The 8,934-nt window shown below is 39.0% G+C and overlaps 1 pseudogene; it reads right to left on the reverse strand.

The window, feature by feature from the left end:
* Positions 1–7,284: 7,284 nt before the first annotated feature.
* The window catches only part of LOC109388456 (putative methyl-CpG-binding domain protein 3-like 5), a 4,653-nt pseudogene continuing 3,003 nt past the window's right edge, over positions 7,285–8,934 (reverse strand).

An 8,934-nucleotide genomic window follows, 5' to 3' on the forward strand; every position in this document is an offset into this window, starting at 1 on the left:
TTTATTCACAGCAAGTTTTATCTTTGAAGTCCAATCTGTTGCATCAGAATCCCTTTAACTCATTTTATTTTATATTAAGCACTTTGACTAGAAAAAAAAATAATGTTTACGCAATGTTCGAATTTGGTGACACACATGAAAATTTGGTTGTGTAGAATGTGATCTTGGAGAAAATATCTATGGAGATATTTTCTGTCTCATTGCCATGAGTGTTAAGAGCACAGAAATGAGAATGAATGTTTTGTAACCTAAAACCATGCTGCAGGAGAGCAGAGAAGAGGTATTTATTTTTGGCTCTAACTTAGTTATCTGAGGCCAATTATCTCTGTTGATAGAAGGGAAACTTCCAGGTGGCCTCTGGGTTTCATGGAGAATCATGCCCTCAGCGATGGATGTCTTTGTAATCACATTGTTATTTGGCCTGCATATGTACCCACTACAACTGAAACGTGCAAAGAGGATGTGATTTGGTTCCTAAACACTTTACTTCCTAAAATATATTTAGTCATTATCATGAGTCTGACTTTGTTGCAGAGAATGTCTTTAACGTGCCCTGAATGCTATCATGGTGTCCTTAAGTTTAACGCGATATTGTGTATAGAGTGGTAGCTCTGTGTGTGGAGCATGAGTTATTTTAATTATGGATATTTTGTTAAACATATCTTATTAATTTTTTCTATGAATGATTGAAAAGGCTGCCATATGTAGAAAAAGTTTAGATTTCGTCCCTCTGTGTGAATGCCTTTATGGTGGCTCTGTGTGTAGGTCTTTGTGTTTCACATTCTGGGTCCCTGCTCACCTGTGTCATGATGGTGTCACTTGTTTGTTTTCCTGGCTATTCTTACCACCTGGGGCATCAGTTGTTGATCTTTTCCCCAGGCTGAATGGCTACTGTTTGCTGAAGGGCCCCATCTGAATTTCACAGCCTCATAGGCCTCTCTGGGGATGATATCCCTGTTTTTGGTGCAGCAACTTTCTCTAGGAAATTTCATGGTCCTATTCTCAGCCACAATGCTCAACAATGTAGAGACATGCAGAGGCTTCTGTGTCTTTTCCACACTACCTGGAAGCCAAGCACAGCTCAGACTTTCCCATTACCTATGCTGCAGGACAATGCCAATTTCCTAGGCTGCCTCCAGAAGGTGGGAGGTGAGGACATCTGGAAATACAGTCTCTTTCCTAAAGCTACAAATGTAGCATGGGTAAAATAATCTCTGTGCTTTTGGCTTTCCCCTCCAGATCTCACTGAGTCATTGACTCAGACTAGGGATGAGGAGACATGAGTGGAATTTTGAAAGGAAACTCCTGATACATATATGACTGTTTTCCTCTCTCTCCATCTCTTTCTTCCCCTTTCCACACTCCACTTGGACTTCCTGTCATCTTTCTTTTCGACAATGAGGTTCCTATATCATTGCCTCTGATTCCTTAAGGTAGATTTACCCTTTATCTGCCTTTGGGCCATAATGCTAGCTAGAATTCAGAGAGAAGCCAGATTTCTGATTATAGAAGATCCAAAAATCTTACCCATATTAGATTCAAAAAACAATAATATTAATTAAAGTATTTAATTGGATTTTATTAAACGCAATGTGTCTTGACGATTTAGCCTCTACTCTGTAGTGGGGCTAAGAAAACTGTATTGAAGTGCTGTTGTGAGAGTTAAAATGAAAAGAGCAGTGGACAGAGCCAAGGAGAAGGACTGGCTCATAGAAATTGGATTAGAACTGGCTCATTGCCTCTCTCTCTCCCCCTAGGAGAGTAATGGGATGTTATCCTTTTTCAGAGAGCATGTATTGTTTTAATTATGGATGTTTTTAAAATGTTTGTTATTAATTCTTTTCTATAAATTATTAAAAAGGCTGCCTCTGTTCTCTATGCACTTAGTTAAAAGGTTTTCATTTTTAATATAGGCTCTACCAAAGAAAATATTTGAAAGAGGAATCGTGTGCAGGAGATGTCAAGAAGCTGTTACTGGTTAAGTAAACTGATACTCAATGTCATTAAGATCCACAAGTGCTTATGGTCCTCATCTCAACAATTGCCACAATTCTTTATCAGTTAAGAAGAAAATGCCTTACTTTCAGTATGAAAAAGCTGAGAGAGAAGTTATGTGCTTTTCCCCAAATCATAGCAACTTAAGTATTACAACAGCCTGTCTTCACTGATTTATAATATGGTCCTCTTGTACTTTGCTTCTATAGGAAGAATATTGAGTTTGGCCCATGTTGAAACTGAATAGGAAAGCAGATCATTTTAATTATTTTACAACTTAAGGGCTGGTTAATGCTTATTTTGATTTTGATATTCATCAGAAGTGAATAAAAATTGTAACTATCACAAGGAAGCGGTGCTACACACAATTTCCAGGGCTTGTACTCACCCATTTCCCCAGGCACTTAGTTAAAAGCATTTCAAACTTAATATAGGCTACAGAAGAAAATGTTGGAAAGAGTAATCTTGTACAGGAGAGGCCATCAAGTTGTTAATAAGGAATGGCTCCAAGAAAATTGAAAACAGCCTTCTAGACACTGTAGAGTTTGGGAGAAGCTGTGCATGCATTTTTCCCTCTCTTAGTTGGACACAATTGCAAAAGCTAGACACTGAGGTTCCCTACATGATCTGATTCTTTCTGTTCAATGGGAGTAAGCAGGAAATGGGGACAATTGTGGTGCCTTGCTAATTTGGTGGAGAAAGAATACTTAACTCTTTATTTTAAAGGTAGGGCAGACCTTGAGATAAAGATTCAGTGTTATTGCCTCTCCTGCAGCATGGAACAGAGACTGAATTCCAATGACTAGGGTGGGTTACTGTTTGAATAATTCAGCATTTATTCATTAGTCAATCATGTGTTCATTCCTTCAACAGATACCATGCTAAGTGGTGAGGATATCAAATAAGATACAAGCTCTTCTTCTGAGGATGAGTTTCTGTGTGTGAAAAGATTATCTGGAAAGTGTATGTGGGAAGGGTATTAGGACATTTAAAGAGGACTTTCTGGTCTGTAAACTTGTAGCAACAACTCTGGCCTCTGGTTGTATAGATAAGATTTTTGATAATTCAGGAGGGAAATCTTTGACTAATCCAAGCTGTATAGTAGGTGCCTTCATAGTTCAAAACAGAATACCTCCTCATTGAAGAGGTTGCATCGGGTAAGCAGAGGACAATAGTTGTGTGACCTGAATTTACACTTCAACTGGAGTAACTTCTTGGAGAAAAGAATAGAATGTACTCTGAAGTGACCACTCTAGTAGACTTCTCACTCATGGAAGAACTTAGTATTAAAATATCCCTCATACTAAGTCAGTGAGTGATAAAGAACACTTATTATGGAACATTGTGGACCATGAGGTAGTTTTAAGTATCTACAGGTAATATATGATATTTATTTCATTTTTTGTTCCAGTAAAAACATCCTTCTGATATTTCCTTTGGTTTCTGAATAGGAGTTTGGTCAGAAGCTGAGTATGACACAACTATACATGTGTGACAGAGTTCTATGAGGAAAAACTATGAAAGTAGGTTATACATAAAATGTCATAAATTCCTTATTTATTCATTCATCTATCTAGTCATCAATTCATTCATAAAATATTTATCAAGCATCTACTCCATTTCAGGCTTTGTGCTTACTGATGCAGTGAACAACATAGACACACCCTATTTTAAGAAGTGTATAGTGTTGCTTCCTTGGCAATTAAAGTGGGCAGGATTGAAGAAAAAATATTATGGAGCCCCACTCTCTCAAAGTCCTTCTACTGGAGTGTTCATAGAAGTAGGACTGTAATATTCACAAAAGATTGTTTCTCCTTGCCCTGCCCCAGCTTGCTTCGTGTGAACTCACAGTCATCACCTAAGAGTTCTGCATAACCTCAGGGGTCTCTTGCATCTTTTGCTTTATATGGAATTTATAATTTTCCCCTCTTCTCCAGATGACAGTGACAGAATCTTCTATTTCTGCTAAAGTTAATAGTAGCATTTCTGTTCCCTGCAATTTTCCTTATATTTTGAAAAACTACCTGCCCTTCTCTCTCCCATCATTTTCTTCTTACTTCTCTGAGAAACAAGAAGCCATCATAAGAGAACTCCTTCATCTTTCCAAAAGCAAATCTAGTCGTCTCTTCACACTGTTAGAATGGATTGACTTGCCCTGTTCTTATTTAAGGCCAATTTCTTCACTTCTTGAGCTCTGGATCCCATCCTCCCATCCCTTTCCATCTACTCAGGGACTTGGCTCCAGTAATTATCCCTTCTCTCTCCTGCATTTGTCCCTCTCTCCTAGATCATTCCCATAGTATGAAAGCATAATGCACGTAAAGAGCTCAGGGCAGAGACTATGCATAGTAAAGTCTCAGTACACATTGGCTATTACTATTGTTATGACCATTATCATTATTTTCTTCTGGATCTCTTAATGAACTTTGTCAAGGTGATAAGTATCAGACCTTCCATATTCAAGCCTTGAAAACATTCACTCTAAAGGTTGTTGCCAGGACCAACATTTAAGCACTCAAGGATGATAAGAATAAAATAAAGAAACAAAACCCAGGCTGTTAGTACTTTCTGCCTTTATGTACATAGAGATAGGAAAACAAAATGAGCTGACAACAGAAGATATCTATGGTCATGTGATGGTTATTGGAGAGAGCCCAACAGAAGAGATGTAATTTTAAGCATTGCACTCATCAAAATTTATTTGGAAGGATCTCAAAAATGCAAGTAGGAAAACAGTTCAAAAATTGTTAGCTCAATAGGAATATGGATTATTAGTCACTATTTTGATTAACTATTGAGTGTTGGGATAGGCATAGGGCATCACTTTTCTCTTGAAGAAGCTTCCCTAAATCCCTAAATGATAAGAGCATACAGTATGTGTGTGTGTGTGTGTGTGTGTGTGTGTGTGTGTGTGTGTGTGTGTATATATATATATATATATATATATATATATATATATATATATTATTTATTAGTGGATTCTCATTGTTATTTATACGGCTAATCCTAAAATTGTACCATTCTGGAGAAAGATATTTTCTCTTCCATGATTTATACTTAATTTTTATTTGGGAGATTTATCTTCAAAGACTCCTAGTGCTCACATGTTGAGAACCTTGGATTATGAAAATGGTTAGAAGGCATGCTGAAACTACACAGGCAAGTTCAGAGAAGGGTATACAGTAGGATCCCACAAGACTGGGACTCTTAGGACTCACCCAGTATAAGGTGTCTCCTACAGTGGACATTTCATTTTGCAGTTTAGTGTCTATTCTCCCTTCTTGTGGTAACAGCATCCCACTCGTGTTTTGGAGAATCGCTCCTCTTCCATTGGATACAGTTGACAGTGATTGCTGTCTTCCTCTGGCCAGTGGGTAGGCACATGGCCTAAACTTGGCTAACCTGATGCCTTCTCCCCAGAACAGTGATTGCTGTCTTCCTCTGGCCAGTGGGTAGGCACATGGCCTAAACTCGGCTAACCTGATGCCTTCTCCCCAGAACAGTGATTGCTGTCTTCCTCTGGCCAGTGGGTGGGCACATGGCCTAAACTTGGCTAACCTGATGCCTTCTCCCCAGAACTGAAGTCTTGGGGAATTGTATTCCAAGTAGTGTTATCCCAGTGGTGCCCTCCTGGAGCAACTGAGCCTTTATTCCTGCTGCCTCAGTGCCCAGAACAGCTCTGGTTTCTGGCTTTTCTGAACTTTGTTTTTTTTTAGATTTTCCTGTAGTTTCATGAGCTACTCAACTTCTTTCCAATGTGTTTTTTATCTTCCATTAAAGAAGCTCAAAATAATTTGTGTTGCTTGCAACCAAAGAACAATTACTGATATACAACCCCAAGTGAGAGAATAAGTAGCAGTGCTGCTATGTCACAGTGTTCTTGGGGATGTGGCTACTTCCTCGTCAAATGGCACTTGTTTTCTGGGGTCCAATTTGAGAGGTGAGACTAGAGTCAATCTTATGACTTCTGTCTGAATTGGAGCATGAACAGATCTTGTAATGGAAGTTACTGGGAACTGGACCCTTTGATCCTAGGAAAGGTGGGAATGAGGGTGGGGGAATTTGGCAAGAGCTAGGCAGAGGGTCAGGGCCCTTGACAAACCAGTTGGGGTTTAGGAGTGTGCTCCAGTCTCACTAGAAATTGAAATTCACTGCTAAGGATAAGGCAACAAAACAATTGAGAATGGTGGAGATAACCTTACAGTTTGGGAGTTGCAATGTCTAGGAGTCGTCAGGGTCATCAAGCAATGGATTTAAGGAAGCAAGACCAACTCAAGATTAAACCAGGTGGGAACGATGGGGTATCTAGTAGTAGCATTTAGAGGAGCCACGTAGAACTGGGTTTAAAACCCAGGTTCAAAATCTGGGTTCCTACTCTGGTAATGAAAAGACTTTGGGGAAGCTCTGAAGGGGTGAGATAAATGTGTCTCCCTCTGGGATGTTTTCCCCTGCCATTTCCCCCTTTCTATCTCTCCTCTGGTTTTGATGTTCCTACTATCTGCCCCGATGGTAACCTCTACTTTCCCTATCATGGCACCTGTAAACTTCTTGTTGTTTGTTTGTCTCTCCAACCAGACTGTCATCATCAGAAAACAGCAATCTTGTCTTTCTTGTTCATCTTTGTATCCTTAATGTCAAGCACAGTGCCTGACACTTCATAAAATTGTGTTGAATATTGAATAAGCAAAAATGAGGGTGAGGAGTTTAATATGAGAAGTAGAAGGAGATTCTGTGAAAAGCAAGGCAATGGAAGGTCCCTTTTACATTTTACAGTATTACATTAAATAATATCTTTATGAAGTACTATCTCTGAGGTCAATTCTAAATGATAAAAATAAGAGGTCCCCTGGGAGTAATTATGAGCTTTTAAGTAATAAGGGAAAACTTCTCTAAGGCATGTTAAATCATTCCAAACAGGGTATTTCTTTATTATTCCAGACCAATCAGCTAATAAATGTAGGAAAATGTTTTACTTCACAATGACATATAGATGATGTGTTACAGAATTGTACACCTGAAATCTATATAACTTTGCTAACAATTGTCACCCCAATAAACTTTACTAAAAAAAAGAAAAAAAAAGATATTTAGCAACTATTTGTTGATGGAAAAAAATATTTTCCTTTTTTTTTTTTTTTGTCTCTCAAAGAGAAATAAAGCACAGTTGTAATATAACAAAGCATCACAGTCCAGAGCAAGAAACAGGGTTGACATTAAAGCAGGCAGGTAAAGCTGAAGGCGGTCTCACGGTGGGCGAGCCACTTCCCAACACTACACCACTCTGCTTCTTCAGCATGACCTTCTGATGCCTTTTATCCCATTTTCACAACTTCCTTCTTGGCTCCAGACTGACTCTGCCTCCTTGGCCAGCCTGTCTGCCGTCAAGGCTATGGCTAGTTTCTCTCTTGCTTTTTTCACTTTCTGGGTCTTTCTTCAGATGTCTCCAGATGTTACCAGCTGTCTGCAGAGAAGCTGTGGGAGACAGTGACCCGCTCCTGGGACCATCTCTACCCCATCTGAAGACCATGCAAGGTGGGCTCAGGGCTGGTGTGTAGAGACCCAACACCAGCACAGCCCAGAGATTCACTTGCACTGCCCAATGCAAGTATTTTAACAGTATTTGTGATATCCACAGGTGTTAAAAGTTCTTCACTGCTGCAGGCTTGGAGTCCCAGGAATCTCCTGTATGCACAGACTGGCTGGAACTTCTTCTCCAAGGTCTCCTTCTATCGCCTGTGCCAGATCTTAGTGGCAAGATGGGAAGTGATCCTTGTGACGGGCCTCATGAAAATGCAGCTGGTCAGCCTTGCAGGAAGTACAGACCTTTCACGATGTCTCCACTTGGTCTTGGCTAAATGGACTTTATTTTTCTTCTCTGAAGTCTGTGGCATCATATGTCTTTTGAACTTCACCAGAAAAGGCTGGCTTCAAAAATAGGTGAATGCAGGTTCCCATGGCTGCAGAATTGTCCTGTTGACATACTCCTGAGATGCAGGAAGTCTGTGGCTTGCTGGAAAATGCCCAAATTGGCCTCTTTTTATAAAACACTTTTAAGACTAAGAGTATCAACTTACTATTTAATTCTACAATAGTTCACTTTGCAGCAAAAGGTTAAATGAGAATATAAAAGAACATGTATTTTTTCCTGATAGGAACTTTGTAACATAACTTATTCTTACTCTTTCAACCAATAAGCTTTGGATTTTGAACTGGATTGCAGCAATCTTGTCACCTGACACATTCTTTCACAAAGAACTTTTGATAAATCTTAACTGCACACATTAACTGCATTAAGGTCTTAATCCTACATGAAAGAATATTTGCATTCCCCAGTGAGGAAAGGTCTCTTTCTTCCTCTTGCTAGAAAAATAAAAGCTTGTAGTATTTGAAAAGGTAGACTCTGCCGATGAACTTCTGTTTCTATAAATCATCACAGACAGTGATTTCTTGCAAAACAGGTTTCATGTAATATTTATGTAAGCTGCACATAACCTTGAATGAAAGCAAGGGTTAGAAGAAACACTGTTCTTATTGTTAGACAGAATGTTTCTCTGTTTTATCAAATGTTACTTACTCAGGTCATATGTGATTTTTCTTTTTTTGAATGGGATAGATTTGTTTTTTTATTTTAGAGCTAGGCTATGAGGAAGTACATTTCTCTTTATAATCAATGCTATTTTATCTTGTACTTGTAGAAAATCTCTTTAAATAAGCAAAGAGAATCCAGCAGCAAAGCTGGGCATAGAATGAAATGTGGGTAAAGTAGAACATTAAAATGTCCTCTTTCCATTCATGAGGTTGATTCTCCAGAGAATCGTGAAAGCAGATGAAAAGATCAGATACTGGACAGGTACAGTACGGGTTGCTGTGTTTGATAAACATGTGCCCTTACCCAACTTTACAGCTCCAGAGAAAATCTGTATAGTAAGGATAGGCAGC

This window comes from Hipposideros armiger, unplaced genomic scaffold (assembly GCF_001890085.2).
Source record: "Hipposideros armiger isolate ML-2016 unplaced genomic scaffold, ASM189008v1 scaffold_198, whole genome shotgun sequence".
In the NCBI taxonomy this organism is placed as follows: domain Eukaryota; kingdom Metazoa; phylum Chordata; class Mammalia; order Chiroptera; family Hipposideridae; genus Hipposideros; species Hipposideros armiger.